A 24,788-nucleotide genomic window follows, 5' to 3' on the forward strand; every position below is an offset into this window, starting at 1 on the left:
GTCATCAGTTGGGAACTCAGCTCTGCGCACTTGAATGTACAACTCACATTGGGCTAGAAACATGGCAAACTGTTCACTCTGGCCCCCGTATCGCACGGGGAGCCCCACTGGAGACTTCACAGGGGCTGCCGCCCCGGGAGGCGCAGCCTGGACTTGGGCAACCAAGGCATGGAGATTCTGGTTATCCACTTGCAAGGCTTGCGTTGCGGCTCTGAGGTTTTGGTTCTCAGCTTGTAGGGCTTGCGTAGTCACTCGGAGGTTCTGGATCTCGGCATACAAAGCTTCCATGGTGATAGGTACTCCCCCTCTTGCTCCATTCTGGTCCATGTCATCCGCCATGGGAACAGGTTCGAGTAGGGATGGTGGTTGAGTTAATCTGTCCCGTCCAGAATGAGGCTGGAGTGTGTGTGCAAGTAAATCTTGTTTTATTAGAGTAATGGATACATCAAAGGCATTGCGCTTCATAGGAAACCCTACGCTAACTCACTAGAGTCCCTAACTATACTCTAGACATGCTTTGCAGCGTGTGAAGGAAGTTGACTCAACGACCCCCCACTGGGAGCGGCAGGCTTATATAGGAAATGTTTTTGAACATAATCTCTGACTCCTTCGTAATTCCTGTCTTTGCCCTGTCCATTTCTCGTGGCGACAGGAACGAGGAGACAGGGGATGCGCATCCAATGGCTTATCTGAAGACACCTGCTCCCGAGCAACGGGCTCGAGGTCAGGGGGTGGTGCCACACTGGAATCCTCCTGGGAACTGCTTGGCAAGGGAGGAGCTGGCACTGTCTCTGAAGCTTCCCCCCACAAGTCCTCTGCATCAACTGGGGGTGGTGCGCTCGGCTCCTCGGAAAGGGCGTTATTTGTGGGAACTGGCTGGAGAGCAGGCTGCCCCCCTCCCGCACGATCCTGCTCAGACACAACAATCCCCAACTCTGTTTCTTCTGGCTGTGGAGGTGCCTGAAACTCATGCCTCCCCCCTTCCTGTCCCTTCTGAGTTGGCTGCAGCGCAACAGATTCTGAGGGTGCACAGGTTTTTTTGGGGGGGAGAAACTACAGAGGGCAGAGTTCTGTTCTGCAGGCAGAACTCTGCAACACTAGTGGAACACCAGTACTAGATATGACCCACTTTTTTTCAACATCTATTGATTTTAAAAAATGTAATGTGTGATCATAAGTCAAAGTCGAGGCCATATTTAACAATGAATGAGCCACAATGAAAGGCCCATTTTGTGAAAACCTTTGTTGCGTTCCCACCTCCAATTAATTTTTCAGAGATCATTGCAAAAGTGTTTGCTTTGTTATGCCTGATTGGCTAGGATCATCCAAATAATCTGTACCGGAAGCATTGCTCTTTTCTAAATGGGCTGTATTTGTCCTTAGTAAGAGGAGTAAACAGCCAGTTCTGTTTACCATGATGTCATTATGTCCATGATCCCCAATTGACTGGGATCACTTGTGGAGAAATCGCAAGGAAAAACCAGCCACTGCAGCAGCAGCAGCAGCTCGGGTGGTGGAGTGGCTTCACACAAATAATGAAAAAAACGTGAAAAAGGTAGGGTTAACGGACCAGATCACTACTTCTGAGCTGATGAGCTAACCTGGGACATGGGAGTGCTGAGTTTTGTCTGCTTTGTGCTCTTAGTATGCCTGAAAAGTGGTACACAAGTAACCTAAAGAAATAAACAGTGTATGTAAATTCAGTAAAGCATACTGAATCATTTTAAAACTGTAATGTTTCTCTTTCTCTCTGTTATGATTACGAAACTCGCAAGTAAATCAAATGTCTCGCTATTAACTGCATCCATTTTTTTTTAATTTTATGAGCTGGAGAAGCATTATACACCAGGACCTTTATGGTCTTTTGTTTAAAAATTTGTTAATAAATAAAACAAATAACAACAGACTGGCACAATACATTTTACAAAAGAGAAAGGCTAATGAAGGGAAAGAGTAACAACGGTAGTACTGGATGCATAAGAGAAAAATCTGTATTCCAGGCTTCCTTGGTGACAAAAAAAATGTGCAGAATTTAGGGTGCTTGTTTTTCTATAGAGCCTTGGTCCAGTTTTTGACATTACTTTATACAACATGATTTTAATTAAACTATACACACAAAAATTGCAAAGATAAATGAAATCCAAATCCATAGATCTCTCATTAACGTGTTCCTGATTTTTTTTTAAAAAAGTAACCCGCACCTGCACGCACGCACACACACACACACAGACACACACACACTCCAGCAAATAAACACAAAGTTAAATAGCATATTTGTGTTTTAGTTCAGTCTCTTGGGAAGAGATGTTGCAACATTTCCAACCCATTAGCGTTGGTGCTGTATTTGTGTTCTCTCTAAATGCTCTGCAGGAGTTCAAAGCGAGGAAAGTCAAGTGGTTCCTTTAGACCAGTTCTCTTGAGGTTATTAAGGTTTCACAAGCTACAAACATGGATACATTTCGGCTCCACTCCAGTCTCCAGAATTGGACAGTCTAGGGGAAAAGAAAGAAAAACAAACAGATTACTATTGGATGCATTCCATTGTGTGTTTGTTCTCCCTCTGCTTCTTCCTTTCTTTTCCTAAGGTCACAATTCAACAGTATGACACACTGATGCACAGAAAAGGGGAAGGGAAATGGCTATTTTGGGGTTGCATTCACAGAAGTGTCACAGAGGAGACATGGGGGTAATGATACATCTTTGCTCCAAACTGTCAGTCACAAAAAAGTTGCAAAGAATTATTGAGGAGCACCAGAAAGGGGCAGGAGGGAGTGACACACTCTTGTGTTTCACAGAACTTCATCTCTGAAAATTAGAAGGTAAAAGAAAAGTATCCACAACAACTGATCTCTAAACACTCCACTTTTTTTTAAAGTCGTAGTTAAGGAATGTCTGAGATGTCACATGCTTATTCCCTCCCCCACCAATGAATTTAACAAGACTTTAATATTGGATGGACCATGCATGCCCTGAAAGTGTGAAGAGACCCTCAGTGTGATGGTCAGATCCCTCCAATTACAGATTAGACAGGTGCCGTCTCTATTATCTTTTCAGCTTCCTTGCCCAACAGGCCTTTCTAAGTGGAGATTTCTGGACTTCCGGGAAGGGTGACTTAGCCTGTGCCTGCTTTTGAGACGGGCTCCTGCCTCAAAAGAAGCTTATTCAGATATATCAGTCAGTTTTTTCTTTTTTTTTTGACTGATTAAACTTCTCCCGGGTAGGGAGAAACGAAGAGATTAACCTCAAAGCCTATTTTTGTTGGGACGACCAGATCTCATTAATTTATGGGACGAGGTCCAGCCGACGAAGGTGGGACGGATTTTCAACAGCAAGCTCTATCTGTTAAAGCGAACGTTCATCTTATCTTCTAAGAGAGAACGCACTAACAGGCAAGCACCCTTCTTTCTATATTTTTCTTTTACTTGACTTAAATTGTTGCTGTTTAAAAGAGATTTGCCAGATTGATCGGTTTTTGACATCTCACTGGGGAGCCATAACTTCTCTCTGCTACGCACTAATTAATAGCTTATCTCTGTTTTTGTTGCAAAAAGCTGTCCTGGATTTGCATTCTAAAGATATACACAGAAGAGGGATTTCTATTCCAGATTTTTATTTTGAAAAATATTATACTGTTTTGAGACTACTCTCTTTTTGGTCTATTTTATTTTGACGAATCTGTTTCTTGACGATTGCCATTAATTGTTTCGATCCTGGGAACTGCATTTTGTTTACTTAACTATTGGAGAGATAAGGCTGTCTGCTCTGTTTATACTGTGATGTCACCAAGTTTGGAGTATTAACCCAATTGTTGCTGAAATAAGAAGTGGTTTTCCTATATTTTTCTTTTAAAATGGCAATTAAGAAAGTGGCTGAAAATCTGGAAATAACTATGTTTCAGAAAATAATGGATGAGATTGAGATAACGAAAATTGAATTGAGTAAAATGAAGCAGGAGATTAAAGATATAAGGGTCCCTGTGAGAGAGGTGACCCTGGAAGGGGTCCCTGTGAGAGAGGAGACCCCGGAGATTGGAACAGGGGTCCCTGTGAGAGAGGAGACCCTGGAGACTGGAATAGGGGTCCCTGTGAGAGAGGAGATCCCGGAGATTGGAACCAACGTGGAACAGGAACAAGATTTGGAGTCTATGGACTTTAGAAATAAAATCTATTGTTTGGAACTCAATGTTATCTCTGAAGAAATTAATGAAGATTCTAGAGATAAAGTTATCAATGGCATGGATAATCTTCTGGACTGGAATGATGTGATGGAGCCCAATATAGAGAAAATCTATGGAATTAACTGCAGCCATGTGACAATGGAAAAACTTTTAAGAGATGACCCAGTGTATTTTGAAAAAAAGAACAGAGATATGATTTTACAGCAGTATTTCAGCAACCTATTCAGAATGGATGGCAAGAAAATATTTGGGATAGAGGTAATTCCCATCAGACTCTTACTATATGACTATGGCTTTGACAGCAAGATTATTATGGAATACTGATAATGGAAGATTGGATATTGAAATTACTGGACTTAACAAGACTACTGAAGATGGAAGATGGAAAATGGAACTAATAGAGATAATAGAACAATGGCTACTGAAATTACTGAACCTAACAGATTCTGATGTGATGGATTAATTGAAATGTTTATTTTGACTATGGTTATGACAATAAGATTATCATAATTAGTAATGAGATGGATTAATCGATATGCTTATCTGGAAAAAAAAATTGATAGATATATTTCTTAAAGAATTGAAACCTCTCTTTGACTTTTTGTGGAAAGAATAAAGTAATGTTTATGAGATTTGATGATTAAGTAAGATAACTACTGGAGGAAAGTGATTTTATAATATGACTTAAGAGACAGGATTGTTATATATTATAGACTTATAACTGATTTGATCTTTGACAAATGGGAAGTCAATATTTTACTCTTTATTTTTTTTTTCTTTTTTTTTTCTTTTTTTTTTTTTTTGTTTAACTATTTTTGATTTTGTTTTTTGTCTTTGAATGTTTTATGATTTTGTTTTGTATGTTTTATGAAAATCTGAATAAAAATTATTGAAAAAAAAAAAAAAGAGATTTCTATCCCTATCTGTATTGGACTTGAAATTGTTTTCGAGTATGTTTTGATTGTTCAATTGCTGTGGGATGTTTTATGGGAAGTGATTCATAAATTAAGTAAGGAAATGATAAAAGTCCTCTAGAGTCACCTTACATTTTCATCATCATCTGCTTTCCTGAAAGGCTAGCTCCATAAGGCCTCCTCTCCCTCAGCTGTCACCTGGTAGCAGCCATTCCATCAGGCTGCCTCAGATAGCAGCCATTCCATCAGGCTGCCTCAGATAGCAGCCATTCCATCAGGCTGGGAGAGATGACAACCAGGGCCCATTCCATCAGCTCTGCTGAAAGACAAACTCCGTCAGGCTCTTCCTGCCCCTGAAGTGTGTTCAGTTCCTGCTGGTCATTATAAGAACTACTATTTGACTTGAATTTGTCTAAGTTTGCTTCCTCTTCCTTTCCTAGGCCCTTTTTCCTTTTGGATCAATTTTTTTTAGATTGTAAGCTTGTGCAGGAACTGTCTTGTTTTAATTGATTGCATGTAAACTGCTGTTGGAGCATTTTTTTGGCTGAAGAGCAGGGTACACATCCTTTAAATAAAGTAAATAAATAATCTAGATAGGCTTTTCATTCCAGTTGTGTGTGCAGGGATTTGGTGAGGTTGCACAAGTTCTGGGCAATGTAAAGGTAATCTGGAAATCACTTGTATAATATCAGGATTACTGCTTTACCAATGTCTGCTGGCAGACTGAAATTCAGAACACAAACCAGATTTGTCTCCTCTAGCTGTGCCTCAGTCATTATAATCATCAGGAAGCATCTCAATGTGTTGTTGTTATGTGCCTTCAAGTCGATTACGACTTATGGCGACCCTGTGAATCAGTGACCTCCAATAGCATTTGTTACAAACCACCCTGTTCACATCTTGTCAGTTCAGGTCTGTGCCTTCCTTTATGGAATCAATCCATCTCTTGTTTAGTCTTCCTCTTTTTCTACTCCCTTCCGTTTTTCCCAGAATTATTGTCCTGTCTAGTGAATCCTGTCTTCTCATGATGTGTCCAAAGTATTATAACCTCAGTTTCATCATTTTAGCTTCCAGAGACAGTTCTGGTTTAATTTATTCTGACACCCAATTTTTTGTCTTTTACTCATTCCATGGTATCCACAAAGCTCTCCTCCAACACCACATTTCAAATGAGTTGATTTTTCTCTTATCCGCCCTTTTCACTGTCCAACTTGTTGGAATGTATGAGGTTCAACTCCAACTTGGTGGGTTGAGGCTGCATGGGGTTAAAAAGGGTAGCTAGGGAGGAGACCTCTTGGTTGCTAGGCTATACCTGTCCTTTGATCCTTGCCGTCTCTCCCCCTCCTGCTAGACTGATACGCAAAGGATGTTGATCCCAGTTCCTTCCTGCCTTACCAGTTCCTTTCTTCTCTCTTGAGAGGGGAGCAGACATCTTTCCTTTGTCTCTCCCTCTCAACCAGCATGAGAGCTGCACTGGGACCCATGCAGACTGCTCTATCATAGCTAGTTAGCTAGATATAGGACTCTTTCCTATCAAGCATGTACTTCCAGAATGAAGTAGTTGTTTCTTATTTTACAGCTTAAAGTCTCTGTCTGACTAATTTGCAGGGAAGGTAGAATCTTAGCAAAGATTCAAACACGCACACATAAGCTCGCTCAATACGGTCTGCTCTGCTACGCAACTCAATAGAGAAATTCCAACAGGTTATGGGCCCAGCCATGCAAATGGAGATTTGAGCAATTAAAGGAGCTATTGTGTTTGAATCAAGGAAGCTATTAGAGACCTTCAGAGGTTTAGTCAGTGAAGAGTTGAGGCTTTTACTTCAGGATGGCCAGCATGATGGAGCGGCTAGGTCTCCACAGACTGGAACCCGGAGGATGGAAACTGTGGGAATTTTGAATGAAGAAACACCTAAAGCAACAGAAGCTGTTGGAAGTAATTACAGGATCAGAACCAGGAGAAGGTGCTTCTTGGGAGGAACAAAGAATTTGGACTGAGAAGGATGAAACGGTACAAGACCTCATCACTAAATGTGTGAGTAATGCGCAGATTCCTTTGATTATGAATTCTAAAAATGCCAGAGAGATGTGGAAAACTCTTGAATCCCATCATAATCCGAAAAGCCAGGGACATCTGATTGCAATGTGAAGAAGTCTTATTAATCTGCAAATGAGGGATAATTCTTTTGAACAACACCTTACTAAATTTATGGTGTTAATCCAAGGGATAGAAGAGGCAGGAATGCAGCTGGACCAAAATGTACAGGTTGCCTTATTTCTGGACTCTCTCCCAGAATATATGGAGACTTTTGTACTTATTTTACAACAACAGAAAAAGACTTTAAATGAGATTATTTCAGAAGTGAGAGAGCAGTTCTCTCAGAAAGCAGGTATGGAAAAGAACTGCGTCTCCTCTTTCTTAAGTAAACAACTAAGCAAACAAGCTGCTGGCCGAGAGGCAGTCAAATGCAGATTCCAGGTTTCCCAAGGTGTGAAATCCAAGCGTTGTTTCCTATGTGGTTCAGAAAAACACCTTAAGGACCAGTGTGATAAGAGAGAGAGGTTTGAAAAACAAAGACAAGGATTTAAAGGGACAGAAATGAAAAATGCAAAGAGCTTTCAAGTAACCCAAGTTGAAAAATGTTATGATAATGAAACAAAATTCTATGTTGATTCAGGAGCCAGGGCTCATTTAATAAATGAAAAACCTTTGCTTGAAAAACTATCCCCACATCAAGGCACAGTTAAATTGGCTGACTCGAGAGTACTGCCCATAAGGGGGCAGGGAGATGCTAAGCTGATTTGCCAGACTCCAAGCGGCACTGAGGAAATTTATCTCAGGAATGCACTATGGACCCCAGGAATCTCAAACAACTTGATATCACTTAGTGAAGCTACAAACAATGGGTGCTCTGTGTTATTTGAACAAGATTCCTGTGTAATTTTTAGAAATTGTGAAATTTTATGCACAGCTACTAAGGGAAAGGGAATGTATGAAGTTGATCAATAAAGTCCACAAGCTAATGTTGTGAAAGAATGCTGTAACAAGTCATGTTTACATATGTGGCATAGAAGATTAGGGCATAGAGACATTGCAAAGATAAATACCCTTCAAAAGAATAATTTAGTAAAAGGCATGAAAATTGAACCCTGCCAAGAAAAGGGGAAATGTACTTGCTGTGTTAAAGCTAAAGGGACCAGATCAAGTTTTCCTAAGCACAGTGAAAGGAAGACCAAGCGCCCCCTAGAGTTGATTCACAGCGACATTTGCGAAATGCCAATTCATTCATATGGTGGGAACAAATATATTGTGAGTTTTATTGATGATTTTTCAAGATTCACTGTAATATATATATTGAAGGAGAAGGGGCAAATGCTTCAGAAACTCAAAGAATATGTGGCAATAGTGACCACTAAATTTCAGAGAAAACCACAAATTCTATGTTCTGATAATGGGGGAGAGTACATGTCACATGCTATCCAGCAGTTTCTGCTTGAAAATGGGATTGAGCATCAAACCACTGTACCCCACAACTCAGAACAGAACGGAGTCTTGGAGAGAAAATTCAGAACCCTAATTGAGATGGTGAGATCCATGCTGGAAGATGCCAATCTCCCACAGAAGCATTGGGGAGAGGCACTGTATACTGCCACCTATCTACAAAATCGTTTGCCAACAAAGGTGAATGGCGACAAAACTCCATTCGAGTTATGGTATGGGCGCATACCCAGTTTGGCTCATATAAAGGTGTTTGGATCAAAAGTGTATGGTCACACTCCACACCAGAAGAGAACCAAATTGAACAACACTGCAAAGGAAGGAATCTTCGTTGGATATTCTTCAAATCAAAAGGGATACAGAATCCTAAATCCCAAAACAGAAAGGATTGAAATCCAAAGAGCTGTCTACTTTGATGAAGGTCATGGTGCATTCCAACCAGAAGGGGCACCTTTCCAAGACCACAACAGTGAAGAAGATGAAGTAGAAATACCATACAGTACTACAGGTTACAGCAACATGCCAGCACTGGAGGACAGTGAGGAATCAGAGCAAGAAGGGGAACCTGCACAGCCAGAAGGGGCAGCAGAGAGTCCTGCACCAAGACGCTCTAACCGCACCAACAGAGGTGTACCTCCACCGAGACTGTCCTACCTTGCAAGAGCTGGTGAACTTCCAGAGCCAGAGACCTGGAAAGATATTGAAACTGTAGCCAAGCATACAACAATCAGGACACTCCTGAGTGTCGCTGCCAACAAGAAGATGCAAGTAGAGCAACTAGAAATAAAAGCTGCTAGAGCATGGAATGACAAACTAAACCAAATACTCTTGAAACAAGGCTATAAAAGAGGCGAAGCAGACCAATGCCTATATAGCAGATTCAAGAACAACAAATGGACTTATATTTTGATTTATGTAGATGATTTACTACTGGCTTATGAGAATCTACAAGACAAGCAAGAGGTAGTAATCTAAGCAAGGAAGTTGAAGTGAAATGTCCAGGCGACATCACATACTACTTTGGAATACAAATTGAAAGACAGGGCGAGGGATCGTTTCTGCTAAACCAAAAACAAAAGATTCAAGACCTACTTGAGAGTCTAGGACTGAAGGATGCACATCCAGCACCTACACCCATGGAAGTAGGATACTTGAAACCCGACCAGAACAATCAACCCTGGGAAGACAACGAAAGGTACAGACAAGCTATAGGGAAACTCCTGTACATCAGCACAATAACTGGACCAGACGTGGCAGCAGAATTGGGATACCTTTGCAGAAAAACCAGCTTGGCAAACAAGAAAGACTGGGAAGCAGTCAAGAGAGTGGCAAGATATCTGAAAGGCACTGCAAACTTAAAACTAAAGCTATCAGCTACTTGAGATCCTAACCTTCTAGGATATGCTGATGCTGACTGGGCTGGAGACACCAAAGATCGTAAGTCAACCAGTGGAAACTTGTTCTACTATGGGCAGTCACTTATCTGCTGGACAAGTCGAAAGCAAGAGACTGTAGCACACTCATCTACTGAGGCTGAATATGTATCAGCTGATGAGGCATGGAAGGAAATGCTGTGGTTACGCAAGCTTCTGGGAGACTTGGGCATATATGAACCAGAGCCTATCAGAATACTTGAGGACAATCAAGCCTGCATAAGACTTGCAGAATCAGAAGGGCAAAGTTCTCGCATGAAGCACATTGATGTGAACATAGAGATCAGGAATACTATGGTCTGAATGATCCTGATCCTCTCTTATAGCTGTCCTCCCCAGTCCTAGCCTTCTTCTGATTTCTTGACTATTGTCTCCAGTTTGGTTAATGACTGTGCCGAGGTATTGATAATCCTTTTAAGGGGCGTATTTGCCCTCACCATAATTACAGGGAAGGCTTGTGAACATTCTAGAATCAAGAGTTAGGAGCCACGTGAGATCAATCAACCAATAGATGAAGGCGCGGAGCAGCAGATATAAGGCTGCTCCGTCCTTCCCGCGCTTGCCTTTTTCGCCTTGCGGCAGCTGCGTTTATTCTCCTTACACGTTGCTCCGTTTGCGGTTTCGGCATTCCTGCTAAGTATTTTCATCGCTAGAGCTTCGTTTGCCAATTGTTTCCTGGTTTAAGCCTCTTCAGTTGCTTTATCTGATCTCTGACGATCAGCTGGGCGGCGGGCTCCACCCACGCGCCCCGGGCGACAGGCAGGCTTTATTATTTCCTTGTCGTGCTACCGTTACAGTTATTGCCTTTTAAGTTTCAGTAAGAAGGGTTGGAGTTGGTTGATTCTTTGTTCTTGTTACAGTTTGCGTGCATTTAAGTAATTGTGCCCTATTTATCGTTAACGTTATAATATTGACCCCCCCCATACGTTCTTGTTGAGTTCCTTTAGTTTGCTTGGTGATCCTGTGGTTTAGTTGGCAGTTGCCTCATCTTACTTTGAGTAAACTTTTAAATATATTCATAATTATTGATTAAGTTAATTTCATTATTAAGGTATTGCATTAGTTTTAAATTACATTTCATAGTGGTTTATTGTTCAGTTTATTAGAGTGTAATACATTACCCCACCCCCACCTCCCACTTCCCTTTACCTTAAAAATTCCCCCCCATATCATAGTCATATACACATAAATAAATAAAGAATAAGTTAATATATTAGAAATAATAATAATAATAATAATAATAAAAGTCAAATTTATTGTTATAGTGTAATTAGCACTTATGTGTGCCATTTATTATTAAATTTGTCAACTTTATAATCTAGTAGAGATTGCATTTTGGTACGTTGCATAATTATATGGGCATAATTGGTTTTTACAAATATGCCACCCAGGAAGGCTCAACAGAAAAAAGGGGTGCGGGTTGTGAAGCAAACGACAAAGCGTCCTCCACCCCAGCAGAACTTGTCTTCTGACGAAGAGGAAGATTTGGAGACCATCCGTGCCTTGGTGGCTAGGGTGGAGGCGCTGGAAAAGGAACGCAAGGAGCCGCTTGATGCTGAAGCTGGCACAAGTTCCGCTCCTGCAGGTAAGAAATCTGCAAGGTTGGCTTCCAGAATGCCTACAAATCGTCTTCTTGCTGATTTAGTTTCTAGGATCGGAGTTCTGGAAGCGGAAGCGCACTGTGAGGAGCCAGCTACCCAGATGCCTTCCGCTTGTTTGCCAACTGTTCCTCTCATGCTGTCGATACAGGTGAGCAACTTTTGCACTCACGAGCTCACAATACACATGTACAAGATTCCAATGCCCTTAACAGGGAGGTACAAACGACTGGCTCTCCTTTGTCGGGAGATGCTACGCACCCAGTAGTTTTTATGGGAGGTGTTTTGGTCCCCCAGTACCCACAGCTTCCGTGGCCGGCGGCTGCCATGAGTCCTTGGCAGCTGCCTTCGACTACCTCTTCTCCATCACCTGCTTATTTGCCCCTTCCACATGGGGTTTATCCGCAGGCCGATATTTCCCTTCCGTTAGGTGATCATTTATTGTTAGCAACGAAAGAAAAAATATGGAGGGGAGAGTATATCGATCTGTTTACTCTCCTGTTTCGTGAGAATGAGGCTAAGATTAAGGATGGTCAGGAAGTTAAAGAGCGTGAGGCAGCGATAAAACGAAAGATTGATCGTGTATGGCCTAATTGGTTGAACGCCTATACGATTTATATGGGCATTATGACACAGGCTTATCTGTCTAGGGCTTTGTCCATGATAAAATATCAGGATATTGTGCATAGGGCCTTCCGAGAATTCTCTGGAACCGCTTGGTTGACATATGATACGAATTTCAGGCAAGGAGCAGCATTGGATCCCACCCGTCGTTGGGATATTGAACATGCTGGTCTGTGGCTGAGATCTATGACTTCCGCCAGGCCCACTACAGGAGAGAGAGCCGATAGTGGGCATTTATTGGCACGTGCACAGACTTCCGCCTATGGCTCCAGCCAAGGCGGGCATTGGGTTCAATCCCAGCAAGTCTGCTGGACATTTAATAGCAATGGACAATGCTCTAGGCGTCCCTGTAGATTCAGACATGTCTGTGCATTGTGTGGAGGAAACCACTCTAGTTCCTCTTGCCAGAGGGCACGTACTGCTCGACAAGGTACAGGGGAGCATCAACAGCCAAAACGTGGGTCTGGCAATAGTTGTAGTACGTCGCAAGGCCAGTAGCCTGATCAAGCTGGCTCCTTTAGCAAAGCTGTTAGAGCTCTATCCCAATAGGCAGGCTGCTACTTTTCTACTTCAGGGTTTTATGGATGGTTTTTGTATCCCTTTTGAGGGCCCTAGGATTGCTACATCATTAGTCCATCAGCCCACTCTCAGTAATTTAGCGTCTGTAGTGCTGGCCAAGCTTAATAAGGAGATACTTGCCGATCGTATATCAGGCCCCTTCAGTTTTCCTCCTTTGGAAAATTTGAGGATTTCCCCTTTAGGTATTATCCCTAAGAAGCAGGCTGGGGAATATCGCCTTATTCATAATTTGTCTTTCCCGAAGGGAGCCTCAGTCAACGATGGTATTTCCCCATTATATGCCTCTGTCAGATATACTTCTTTTGATGAGGCAGTGAGAGTAGTTAGGAAGGCTGGAAAGGGTGCTTTACTGGCAAAGTGTGATATAAAATCCGCTTTTCGCCTTTTGCCAGTACACCCTGCAGATGTGATTTGCTTGGTCTTAAAGTTCAGGACCAGTTTTATGTAGACAGAGCTATGCCAATGGGTTGTTCGGTGTCTTGTGCTGCTTTTGAAGCATTTAGCACATTTCTTGAATGGGCATTGAGGAGGAAAGCATTATCCTCCTTCTCTGCTCATTATCTTGATGATTTTTTTTTATTATTTGTGGGGCCTGCTGGGTCTTCTCATTGCTTACATCTCATGCAAGCCTTTGATAATTTAACTGAGGAATTGGGAGTCCCGCTAGCACCTGAAAAGTCAGAGGGCCCTACTACTTCCCTTATTTTCTTAGGGATCCAGTTAGATACTGTAGCTCAGTCTTCCCGTTTGCCGCTAGAGAAGTTGGTGGTACTGCGTCAACTGCTTCATTCAGTCATAGGGCTGAAGAAGATACCATTGGCCCAGTTACAGGAACTTGTGGGCCATTTAGTTTTTGCTTCCAAAATTATTTCACCAGGTCGTGCATTCCTCAGGCGTTTATGTGACGCCATGAAGGGAGCTCGCTCTCACTTCCATTTCATAAGGATGACGTCAGGGATGAGGGAGGATTTGCATATGTGGCTGGATTTCCTGAAGGATTTCAACGGCCTTTCCTTTTGGCAGGAGGAATTGCTCTTAGAAGCCGAATTACAGGTGCATTACGATGCTGCCGGAAGCATTGGCTTCGGAGTAATATTTAGATCCCAGTGGTGCGCTGAGCGATGGCCTGAAAGTTGGCAGGCTACCGGAATTACTTCAAATTGACATTTATGGAATTTTTTCCAATAGTGGTAGCGGTTCATATCTGGCCACTGGCATTTCAAAATCGCACAGTGCATTTCTGGTGCAATAATTTTGCCACAGTTAGCATTATTAATGCCCAAACTTCTAAGTCTCCTCGTGTGATGCGCTTGGTGCGTGCTTTTGTATTGCAATGCTTGCGATTTAATGTTTTATTCCTGGCCAGACATGTTCCAGGTTTGCAGAATACAGTTGCTGATGCACTTTCCCGATTACATGTGGCGCGCTTTCGGGAGCTTGCACCTGGCGCGGCTCCGGATCCAGTACCAATCCCTCCTTTCCTGTGGAACCTTGGCAACTAGAAGTTGGGGTTGCTATCGCAGCTGTTCTTGCTCCCAGTACTCAAAATGCGTATAAGCGATCTTTTGCGAAGTTCCAGGCTTTCCTCATCGGTTTGAAGCTTCCATTTGACTGGCCTATTCCTGTGGCTCCTTTATTGCAGTTTATGATATATTTAAAAGGGCACAATAATTCTGTTTTCACTATCACCAGCCACCTTTCGGTGCTAGCCTTTAACTCCAAGGCAAGGGGGCTGCTGGATCATTCTGTAGATTTTAGGGTCAGAAAGGTCCTTGTGGGTTGGTCGCATTCCGCTCCCAGGTCCGCTGGGCGGAGGAGGCCAATCACGCCCGATGTCCTCCTCCAGATCCTGGCACTATTTAATTCTTTATGCTCATCTCAGTATGAGTCGCACCTGTTCGCCGCAGTAACTCTGACAATGTTTTATGGTGCTTTTCGCCCTAGTGAAATACTTGCCCCTTCTAAGCGTGATGTGACTAATTGAGCCTTATGCTTTGGCGATTACACATTAGGTGCGGTTATAGTGAGGTTCTCCCTGCGTGTCTCTAAGACCGATCAAAAGGGCCATGGCAATATCGTGGTTACAACGATGCCAGGTCCCAGTATTGTGCCGTGTCTGCAATGTGGAAAAAGGGCCGTGGCAGTATCGTGGTTACAGCGATGCCAGGTCCCAGTATTGTGCCCTGTGTCTGCAATGCAGCAAAAGGGCCGTGGCAGTATCGTGGTTACAGCGATGCCAGGTCCCAGTATTGTGCCCTGTGTCTGCAATGCGGCAAAAGGGCCGTGGCAGTATTGTGGTTACAGCGATGCCAGGTCCCAGTATTGTGCCCTGTGTCTGCAGTGCGGCAAAAGGGCCGTGGCAGTATCGTGGTTACAGTGATGCCAGGTCCCAGTATTGTGCCCTGTGTCTGCAATGCGGCAATTCTTATCCATTCGGCCAGCGGGCCAGCGTTATTTGTTTCTACATGCAGATGGAACTGCCCTGACTCAGTTTCAATTTTGGGCTGTTGTTCGGCGGGCCTTGTTGGCCAGTGGTTGCGCTGTTGGAGTCTATGGGCTGCATTCATTCCGGATTGGTGCGGCTATGGCCGCGGCCATCGTGGGCACGAGTATAAGCGATATACAGGCGATTGGCGGGTGGCGTTCCGATGCATTCAAGTCTTATGTCATGTTTTAACAGAGGAATTTGTTTTTGTTTCCCATAGGTTTGACAAACATCCCAATTCCTGTGAGGATCGTCTTGTGTGGCCACTCAATTTTGTTTTCGGCTCACCGGAGGGCATCCTCCTCTGTTCCGGGCACACAGCTGCAGCTGTCGGCCTCAGCTACGGTTCAGTGGGATGAACGGAAGGGCATGTTATGGGATGCGTTGTTGCCTGCCATGTGCCGAATCATGTCCTCTGCTAATAGGCCACACATCGTGTTGATTCATTTGGGAGAAAATGATTTGGTGCAGCGTCCTGCGTTGGATTTGCTGCTGAAAGTTACGCGTGATCTCACGTGGCTTATCCGCGTATATCCCAATCTTATAATTGTATGGTCCGAAATGCTTGTTAGAAGGATCTGGTGGGGTGCATTGCACCCCAATAAGATAGATAGATCTAGGAAATGGGTTAATAGGAAGGTAAGGGAGCTAGTTTTATCCTTGGGTGGGGCAGTTATGCCTCATGAAAGGATTAAGTTCCATGCCCCACATTTGTTTCGTGATGACGGTGTTCATCTTTCTGAGCAAGGGTGTGACATTTTTTTGGAGGATCTTATGGGGGGATTAAGGGGGTTGTTATCTTCATTGGGTGGAGGGGACCAAGCTTAAGCTGATCCCCTCTTGTGGCATAGAATTCGGGCAGGTGAGGTATATGGGGGTTAAAATTAGGTGGTTAAGGCATCCTGAAAAAGGGGCACTCCACAGGGAACCATCAGGGCTTGGTGTCTGGTGGCGATCTGGGTTGTGTCCTTGTGGGACCTGCTTGCGCATCAGGGTGAACGCCTGTACGGCGGGGCCATGGTGTGGAGGTGGGAACCACACAGCTGGCTCCAAGAGCAAGGAGGGAGGAATTCACACACGTCCTTGACTCTCGGGTTACGTAATGACGTGAATGGATGCCTTTAGAAGGTGAGGGTGTAATCCCTCGTTGTTAGGTTTAGCCTCACCTGCCCGAAGAGTTGGATATTTGAATAATTGGCTGTATTGCATTTGATTTACGATGTTATATTTTAATAAATATAACATTATACCAGTCTGGTGTCACGAGTCTTCCTTGTGTGGGGGCAATCCTTGACAAGTTCAATGTCCTCATTGTCAACTTGAAAGTTACATAAATCTTCTGTTGTCATTACTTTAGTCTTCTTGACATTCAGCTGTAGTCCTTAAATTACTGATATTTCTCCCTCCAATTTTCACACCTCCTTCCTCTTGGTCCAATCCCGCTTTCCATATGATATGTTCTGCGTATAGATCAAACAAATAGGGTGATAAAATACACCCCTGTCTAACACACTTTCGGATTGGGAACCAATCGGTTTCTCCATATTCTGTCCTTAGAGTAGCCTCTTCTCCAGAGTATAGGTTGCGCATCAGGACAGTCAGATGCTGTGGCTGTTGGAATATATGGGGTTCAACTCCAACTTGTGGGTTGAGGCTGCATGGGGCTAAAGGCATAGCTAGAGAGGAGACCTCTTGGTTGCTAGGCTCTACCTGTCCTTTGATCTCTTGCTGTCTCTTCCTTCCTGCTAGACTGATATGCAAAGGATGTTGATCTCAGTTCCTTCCCCCTTCTTCCAGTTTTTCTTCTTTCTCGAGAGGGGAGCAGACATCTTTCCTTTGTCTGTCCCTCTCAACCAGCATGAGGGCTAGCACTGGGATCAGTGCCGGCTGCTCCAACATAGCTAGTTAGGTAGATATAGGACTCTTTCCTATCAAACATGTACTTCCAGAATAAAGTAGTTATTTCTTATTTTAAAGCTTAAAGTCTCTGTCTGACTAATTTGCAGGGAAGGTAGAATCTTAGCAAAGATTCAAACACACACACATAAGCTTGCTCAAAACTCTCCTTTCCGCTACGCAACTCTGCAGGGTCCTACAGGACATTGGGCCCAATGTCCTATAGTGGCACCCCCATTTCTTTTAAAGCATTCCATAGTTATTAATGATCTATACAGTCAAAGGCTTTGCTGTACAGCACAGATCTTATATTAAGAATCAAATGGTTCTGATTAACCAGGCTATGCAGTTCCTCGTCAGGCAGAACCTAGTGGGGAACCTATGATTGATCAGATGTTGGACTCCAACTCCCATCAGCCCCAGTCAGTATGGGCGATGGTCAGGGATGATGGGAGGTGTAGTCCAGCAACATCCAGAGTGCCAAAGGTTCCCAACCCCTGCCCTAGAGGCATGTATTGTGTTTTTTAAAAAATAAATAATCTTTCTGTCCCATTTATGTGGCTAAATAATGTAAATTCCGACTTATGGCGACCCTATGAATGAGGCTGAGAGGCAGTGACTGGCCCAAGGTCACCCAGTGAGCTTCATGGCTATGTGAGGATTCGAACCCTGGTCTCCCAGGTTGTAGTCCAACACCTTAACCACTACACCACACTTGCTCTGAATTATGTGGCTAGAAAAGCAGAATTCTGCTACCTGTATAATTGATGCAAATCCAATGCACTTGCAGACATTTTCTTGAATGACAAAATTCTTACTGGTTTGAGTCCTAAGTTTCTCCTCTCTGCATGTAAGGGGGAACATTCTGCCCTAGGAACAGACTTGCAAAGGGCACAAGAGGTGGCAGAGAGAGTCAGGTAAGCTCTATTCTGGGAACGTGAACGTTTCCATTGCTCACAAGGAAAGTCAAGGAACAGCAGCAGCAGCAACTTGGAGGACACTGAATTTCTGCCCATCCTAAAGTACTGGAAATTCTGATTACCTACCCTCAGGCTTCTGATTTTTCATACCTGGCATTGCTGCTCATGCATCTAAGATTCTAAAGATGCTGAATTGTGTGAATGGTTCAAAATTCTACCCCCCCACACACACATACACATTTGCATGGAATAGACACACACACACACACACACACAGCCCTGCCCATGCTGGGAGGAGAATTTAATGTATAAGCTTTTCAGATATGACATTAAACCTTCTTTTCAGGGCAAGACTGACTCAGCTCAGTTGTAAATATGTATAATTACTTCCTCCCACAAAGGAAAGCTTCCATTTAGACTCCTTCCCCAGTGTTCCCCCACAGTCTCCCCCCACTTCAGTTACTATTTATCTAATTACGATGACATTCTGCAGAAAAGCCAGAGTTTGGCTTTTAGCCCTGGAGGACTTTGAAGATCTTCAAAGTTTGGCAATAGCTAAGCAGAGCGGTGTCTGTGAGCCCAAGTGCAGATACAAGTATTGCAAAAGGCATCGCTGGAAAGAAAAGACAGACAGACACACACACACAAACTTTAATCAGTTCTGCAAATCTGTATCATGTGTGCTCAGAAATGCTCTCTTTTTTTCTAAGCTTAAATGGATCAGTGTCGATAGCTGAGTTCTTAGGCTGGTTACTTTCAAGAAGATTTAAGAAATTATAAAATGTGATCTAAAAATGTTTCCTAAAACAACACATTTTTTGTGTAAAGATGGAGCAGGGTATTTTAAAGTCAGATGTGAAATTCAGCCCTCTGTCTGTCTTGGTACTGCTTTCCACCAGAAACAAGGAGACCCCAAAGACTTGTGTGAGGAGTCCCAGAAGGTCCCCAGGAAGGATGGAAGATCTGTCCATTTCTGTTCTCCCTGTTTCTCATTTTTCTGATCTTAAATTAAGTTCTCCATGCTTCTATAGCAATTTGGTCAGAAAAATCCTCATGAAAATTCTTCAGCATTTTAGTGTGAATTTCTCCTAATAAATGCGTTTGTATACAGTTTTGACTAATGTACCCATTAATATAATACATTTTTGTATGTCCTATTCACAATATATTCATTTTTGTGCTTGCTTTCCCTAATATATGCATTTTTGTAAATGATGGTTGGAAAACTGCATCGCAAAATTCAGATTAGTGTGAATAATAATAATAATTTAATTTAATTTATGTGTCGCCTCTCTGGCCAATGGCCACTCTAGGCGACGTACAAATCAGTTGCAGTAAATGCAGCACAATAAAATACACATAAAATACAATATAACAAGGAAACTATAAATAGGAATGATAACAGTTCAGAGTAATAGGCAGTTAGTCCTGAAAATTAACCCTGTATTTTGGTTCTCATATTGTTTTGGAACATGCAAATTTGATAGATTTGCCTTGAAATGTGAATTGACTCCAATTTCTCCCTCCCTCCCTACCATGGTTTAATCCCTGGCATGTCCAGGTAGGGCTGGGGAGACTCCTGCTTGAAAGCCTGGAGTAACCAGTGTGGCTGTGCAAGTACACCCAATCCGATTTGTGGTTCCAATTTGTAAATAAATATACAGTCTGGACAGATTTGGACTCAACCCAGCCCAGATCCAAATCCAGATCACAATCCGGATATTACAAATCTCCAGAAATCCAACTGAATTACATTGCAAAACCAAAATGGCCATAACTTTCTTGTTTTTTGACCTAGAGACATGAAATGTAGAGACAAGGTAGCTGGTATACAGGAAATTAAAGCTGCCAAGGTGCAGGTGGGTAACTCCAGAGGTTTTCATGCTAGCCACATTTAAGATTTAAAATGTGTTAAAATTAAAACAGGCATAACAGGTTTGTTTTTTCACATAGGGGCATGAAATTTGGTGACATGGTAGTCCCTGTAGAGGGAATTAACCTTGCCAAAGTTCAGATGGGTAGCACCAGGGATTTTCATGCTAACCACATTTAAAGTTTGCTTTTTTCAAGAAAGATTTCAAAAACACTCTTTCATACAGGGAAGAACAAAAATATTATTTAATATTAATATTCACTGTGGTAGCAATTGGAAATAATAACAATAATCTCAGAATGCTGGCTAATGTGCCCACCAGGTTTGACTAGCTAATAATATTAAAATGTGTAACCACACAAGCTGGCTGCATCTTATTGTTTGTGAACTGGAAAATAACAATAATCATTTCAGAAAGCTGTGGCTAAATATGACCACAAGGTTTAATAATTCTTAGCAATGAGAATTTTATTTTTTTTAAAAAGCAGGCAACAAACTTTTTAAGAAATAAAATGTAAATAAGGGTGGGACTGAGATTGATTGGGAAAGTACAGAAACATACGCAAGCTGAACAAATGCCACCCAACCCCCGCCCAAATCTAAGAGAAGGAACTTACAACAGATTTTTTCATTTTTAAGACTTCACCCCTTCCAAGCACTGTGATTGGAGAGTGTAGGGTGGAATTATAGCATTCTAGCCTTTCTTCCTCTCTCCTCACCTTGGTGATCTCCTTATATGGTGTTGTAATTGCTCCATTGCAGAGACACCCTGTCTGGGTTCATTAGAGACTGTTTTGAGCTATAGATCTATACAAATTGATTCAGGACTAGCTGATCTGCTCTGCAGAGATTTGTAGCTGCTTCAACCTGATCTGGACAGGATACAAATAAGTCCAAATCAACCCTATTTGGTTTGTTATTTATGATTTATACAAATACAATGCACAGCCCTAGTAAACAGTACTGAGCTAGGTGGACCAGTGGTCTGACTGGTATAAGCCAGCTTCCTAAGTTCCAAAGCTCATTTGGCCATAGGCCTGTATGTATTTTTAAAAAATGGTTTAGAAAACAGATACACCCGTAACTTGCTCTCCTTAAAAAACTTTTTGTTCCAGCAAGCCTACCTGGACATGTAAAATATCTTTAATAAGTATAAATGTTTTATAATTACTAATGTTAATATATTATTATCATCATTATTAACATTTGTTACCTACTCTTCATCATATATATATATAATGTTTGCTTTTATTGGTATTTTAATGACTTTTGAGTCTGTTTGTTGTAAATTGCATAGACATATTTTGTTCTAGTTAGGAGTATATAAATTTTGTTAAATAAATAAATAAATGTAATAAAATCTGCTTGGTAAAGTAGGGTTGTAGACAATGTCCATGTTCAGGTTTGGGACATGTTTCCGTGAGAAGAGAGTCCACGCTGTTCTTATGACCAGCAGATTTAAAATACAATTTTAAACCAACTGAACATAAGAGCTTGCTGGACGAGGCCAGTGGCCCATCTTCATTCCAACTCTGTGAACTGTAATTCTCTGTAACAACCACTCTGGCAGAAACTTCTCAGCAGTGAAGAAAACCAAAACAAATATATAATAAAAAGCCAAGGACAAAACGTTTCATGAATAACTGTTTGTTGGATATATCTTACTAAAGGCACAAGACAAGGAGGCTTGTTAGCACCATTACTATTTGTTCCAAGTTTTAGAACTGCCTGCAATAAGGGTAAACTTTTTTCAAAAATTATAGGAATAAAAATTAAAGCAGAGGAATGTAACATGGGTATGTATCCAGATGATATTATATTAACATTAACAAAGCCCAAGCAATCAATGAGAAATGCTGCAACAGAACTGAGAAAATGTGGATATGTAACTAATTCAGCACCTCTGAATTATTATTATTATTATTATTATTATTGTTATTATTATTATTACCTGGGCAGCAGTTCATCTGGTGACAGTGGGATGAGACAGACTGCTTTTCTAATGAAAATATTGTAATTATTTGTAAATGTGCATCTATACATATAGATTACCATTTAGAAATTTCTCTCTCTCTTGCTCTCTTTTTTGGTGATGGTAAATGATCAACCTGCCACTCGTATTATCCAGCAAAATGGCATTCTGAGAAGGAGGAATGAACAGAGGAAGGTGTGTTCCTTGCTCAGGCCTTTGGTCCATCGGGTGCATCATTGTCACTCCATCTAAACTACCTGGCAGGAGCTCTCTGGGGTTTCAAGCAAAGAGCCTTTCCCAGTCCTACCTGCAGATGCTGGGGATGGAACCTGGAATCTCTTTGCATGCAAAGCGTGTGCTTTACTGCCTAAGGGAAGTCAGAAGATTTGATTCGAAGGCTACTCAGGATGTCATGTCTCGTGAGCAGCTGGATTTCAGTGTGAGTTGAAAATGAGTCCCCTCCCACAAATTGGAAATATCAAGGTGGGTTTTTTTATTCACTTTGAATTTTAACTGAGTTTGTAAATATTTATTATATTTATCATATTTAGTTCTTTATTTGCTAACTTTTAAAGTACTCTTCATCAAAAGAAGATCCCAGTGCGGTTTACAAAACTTTATACAAAACAGAACACAATTCACAACAAGAAAATCATTATAAAATTATTGAAACCAACAATAAAAGAGAAACATTTCTGTGAGTACAGGAACAGTTCATCATGACAGTAACGCTATAACCTTGAACAAAATAAATCAATTTCTACCAAAGATCTGACTGAATAAATATTGCCATTTATTAAGCAGGTATCTCAACTTCTTGTTTGTTTCTAGACACAACTGAAAGTGCTAAATTTAACCTTTAAAACATTCTCTGCCTTGGCACCTGGGTGTCTAAAGGACTGTATGCTTCTTCTTGTTTATGATGATGATGATGATGCTCTTGTTTAAACTAACAGCTCTACCATCTTTGTCTCCTACTGCTAGCAATTCTACAGAACTATTAAACTCTGCTGTAGAAATTATATCTCCTTCAGTTACATCATCATCCACAGCCCCTTTCACCTCAGAAAAACACCACTAGTCCGCTCCAGCTGCTCCTGTGTTCCTAATAGTGGCTGGGTTGGCTAAAATGCCCTCTCAGCTTCCTGGCACTATCTCCAGGCTAAAACAGAACATGAGCATGCCCACCCTTTAGTATCTTCAGAGGGCACTATAAGCTCCACTACCAGCCAATGTTAAATAGCTGGTAACTGTAGTAGTGCCCTGACTCTCTCTCTGGACTGCCTGCTTGGAGCAATGAATTTTGAGTGCCAGAATATCTCTTTTGTTCCCTGAGCTAATCTGTTGTCCTAGAGGAAGCGGCCAACCCATCACCAGTGTTCAAGTTTAACTCCCAAGCATGTCCTTTGGCTCAGGCAGCAAAATGTCTTGGGCCAGCCCTGGTTGGAGGAAGAATAATATTTCCCTACCGACAATAGAGTGCTTTTTGAGTACAGATAACTCTATAATAAAGAAATGCTTTCTTCAGAACAGGGCATGTGGCTGCCCCATAGCAACTCTACAAGTGTAACTCAATAGACTACTCATCTGAAACAGCTGTTGCATAAGGACAAGTCACTTCTGCTCCAAGTACATGCATACCCTTTGGAATCTCATTCATTTTTTTTTATCCAGAGTCCATGTGTGAAGTCTTTCAAATATATCATGTATTTACTGGTATAGAAATTGAATAGAGCAAGTGTGGTATATTGGCTAAGGTTGAAATCCTATACATACTTGTGTGTGATTTTTACGCCCAATTGAATTCAGTGAAATTTACCTCTTAGTAAACATATAGATTGCATTGTAAGACTGGAAAACAAATCAGGATGTCCCCACTGCAGATCATGCCTCTACCATTTGGGAGAGACAGGGCCCTCCTCTTCTGCCTCAGCTTACAAGAATATATTTGACACTTTTTGAATCCTCAGAAGTGCTATATAATGCCAAGTATTATTAAATCCCACTTTTCGACAAGGATTCTTATCAGCTGACCCCATCTTGGTGTTGAGCCCTCTCTACCTGGGAATCACAATGAGAAAAAGTGCTGTTGTGCTCAAGTCCTGCTTGTGGGCTTCTCAGAGACATTTGGTTGGCCACTGTGAGAATGTTGGAGAGTCTCAATGCTGTGCTGTGGAACGGAGAGTTTTGAGTGAGCCTGTGTGTGTGTGTTTGAATCTTTGCAAAGATTCTACCTTCCCTGCAAATTAGTCAGATAGAGACTTTAAGCTTTAAAATAAGAAATAACTACTTTATTCTGGAAGTACATGCTTGATAGGAAAGAGTTCTATATCTAGCTAACTAGCTACGCTGGAGGAGCCTGCACTGGTCCCAGTGCTAGCCCTCATGCTGGTTGAGAGGGACAGACAAAGGAAAGATGTCTGCTCCCCTCTTGAGAAAGAAGAAAGAATGTGGGAAGGCGGGAAGGAACTGAGATCAACATCCCTTGCATATCAGTCTAGCAGGAAGGAAAAGACAGCAGGAGATCAAAGGACAGGTGTAGCCTAGCAACCAAGAGGTCTCCTCTCTAGCTACGCCTTTAGCCCCATGCAGCCTCAACCCACAAGTTGGAGTTGAACCGCATACATTCCAACAGAGAACAGGGTGTTGGATGGGCCTTTGGCATGACCCAGCAGGACTCTTCTTATGTTCTTATCCCAGCAGAACATAATGCAAAATTGGCCTAACAGCAATGTTATATTGATGTCTCAGGTAGTGATAAGTATAGAAATAATTAGGATCAGGATGGCTGTAGTGTGATAGGGTATGGAAAATAAAT

General features: G+C 42.1%; 1 protein-coding gene and 1 long non-coding RNA gene across 3 annotated transcripts in view; one reads left to right on the forward strand and one right to left on the reverse strand.

Moving 5' to 3' along the window:
* Positions 1–1,441: 1,441 nt before the first annotated feature.
* On the forward strand, positions 1,442–16,561 carry LOC133378071 (uncharacterized). The gene is made up of 3 exons (XR_009760838.1): positions 1,442–1,555; positions 11,669–11,772; positions 15,530–16,561. It is a non-coding gene; the product is annotated as an uncharacterized LOC133378071 (long non-coding RNA).
* Positions 1,832–24,788, reverse strand: part of TWIST2 (twist family bHLH transcription factor 2) — a 74,970-nt gene continuing 52,013 nt past the window's right edge. For both annotated transcript variants that reach the window (XM_061612856.1, XM_061612857.1), the window contains one exon: positions 1,832–2,492. The gene's annotated coding sequence lies outside the window, so the exon portion shown is untranslated. The remainder of the gene's footprint in view (positions 2,493–24,788) is intronic.

Source organism: Rhineura floridana, chromosome 2 (genome assembly GCF_030035675.1).
Source record: "Rhineura floridana isolate rRhiFlo1 chromosome 2, rRhiFlo1.hap2, whole genome shotgun sequence".
Lineage (NCBI taxonomy): Eukaryota > Metazoa > Chordata > Lepidosauria > Squamata > Rhineuridae > Rhineura > Rhineura floridana.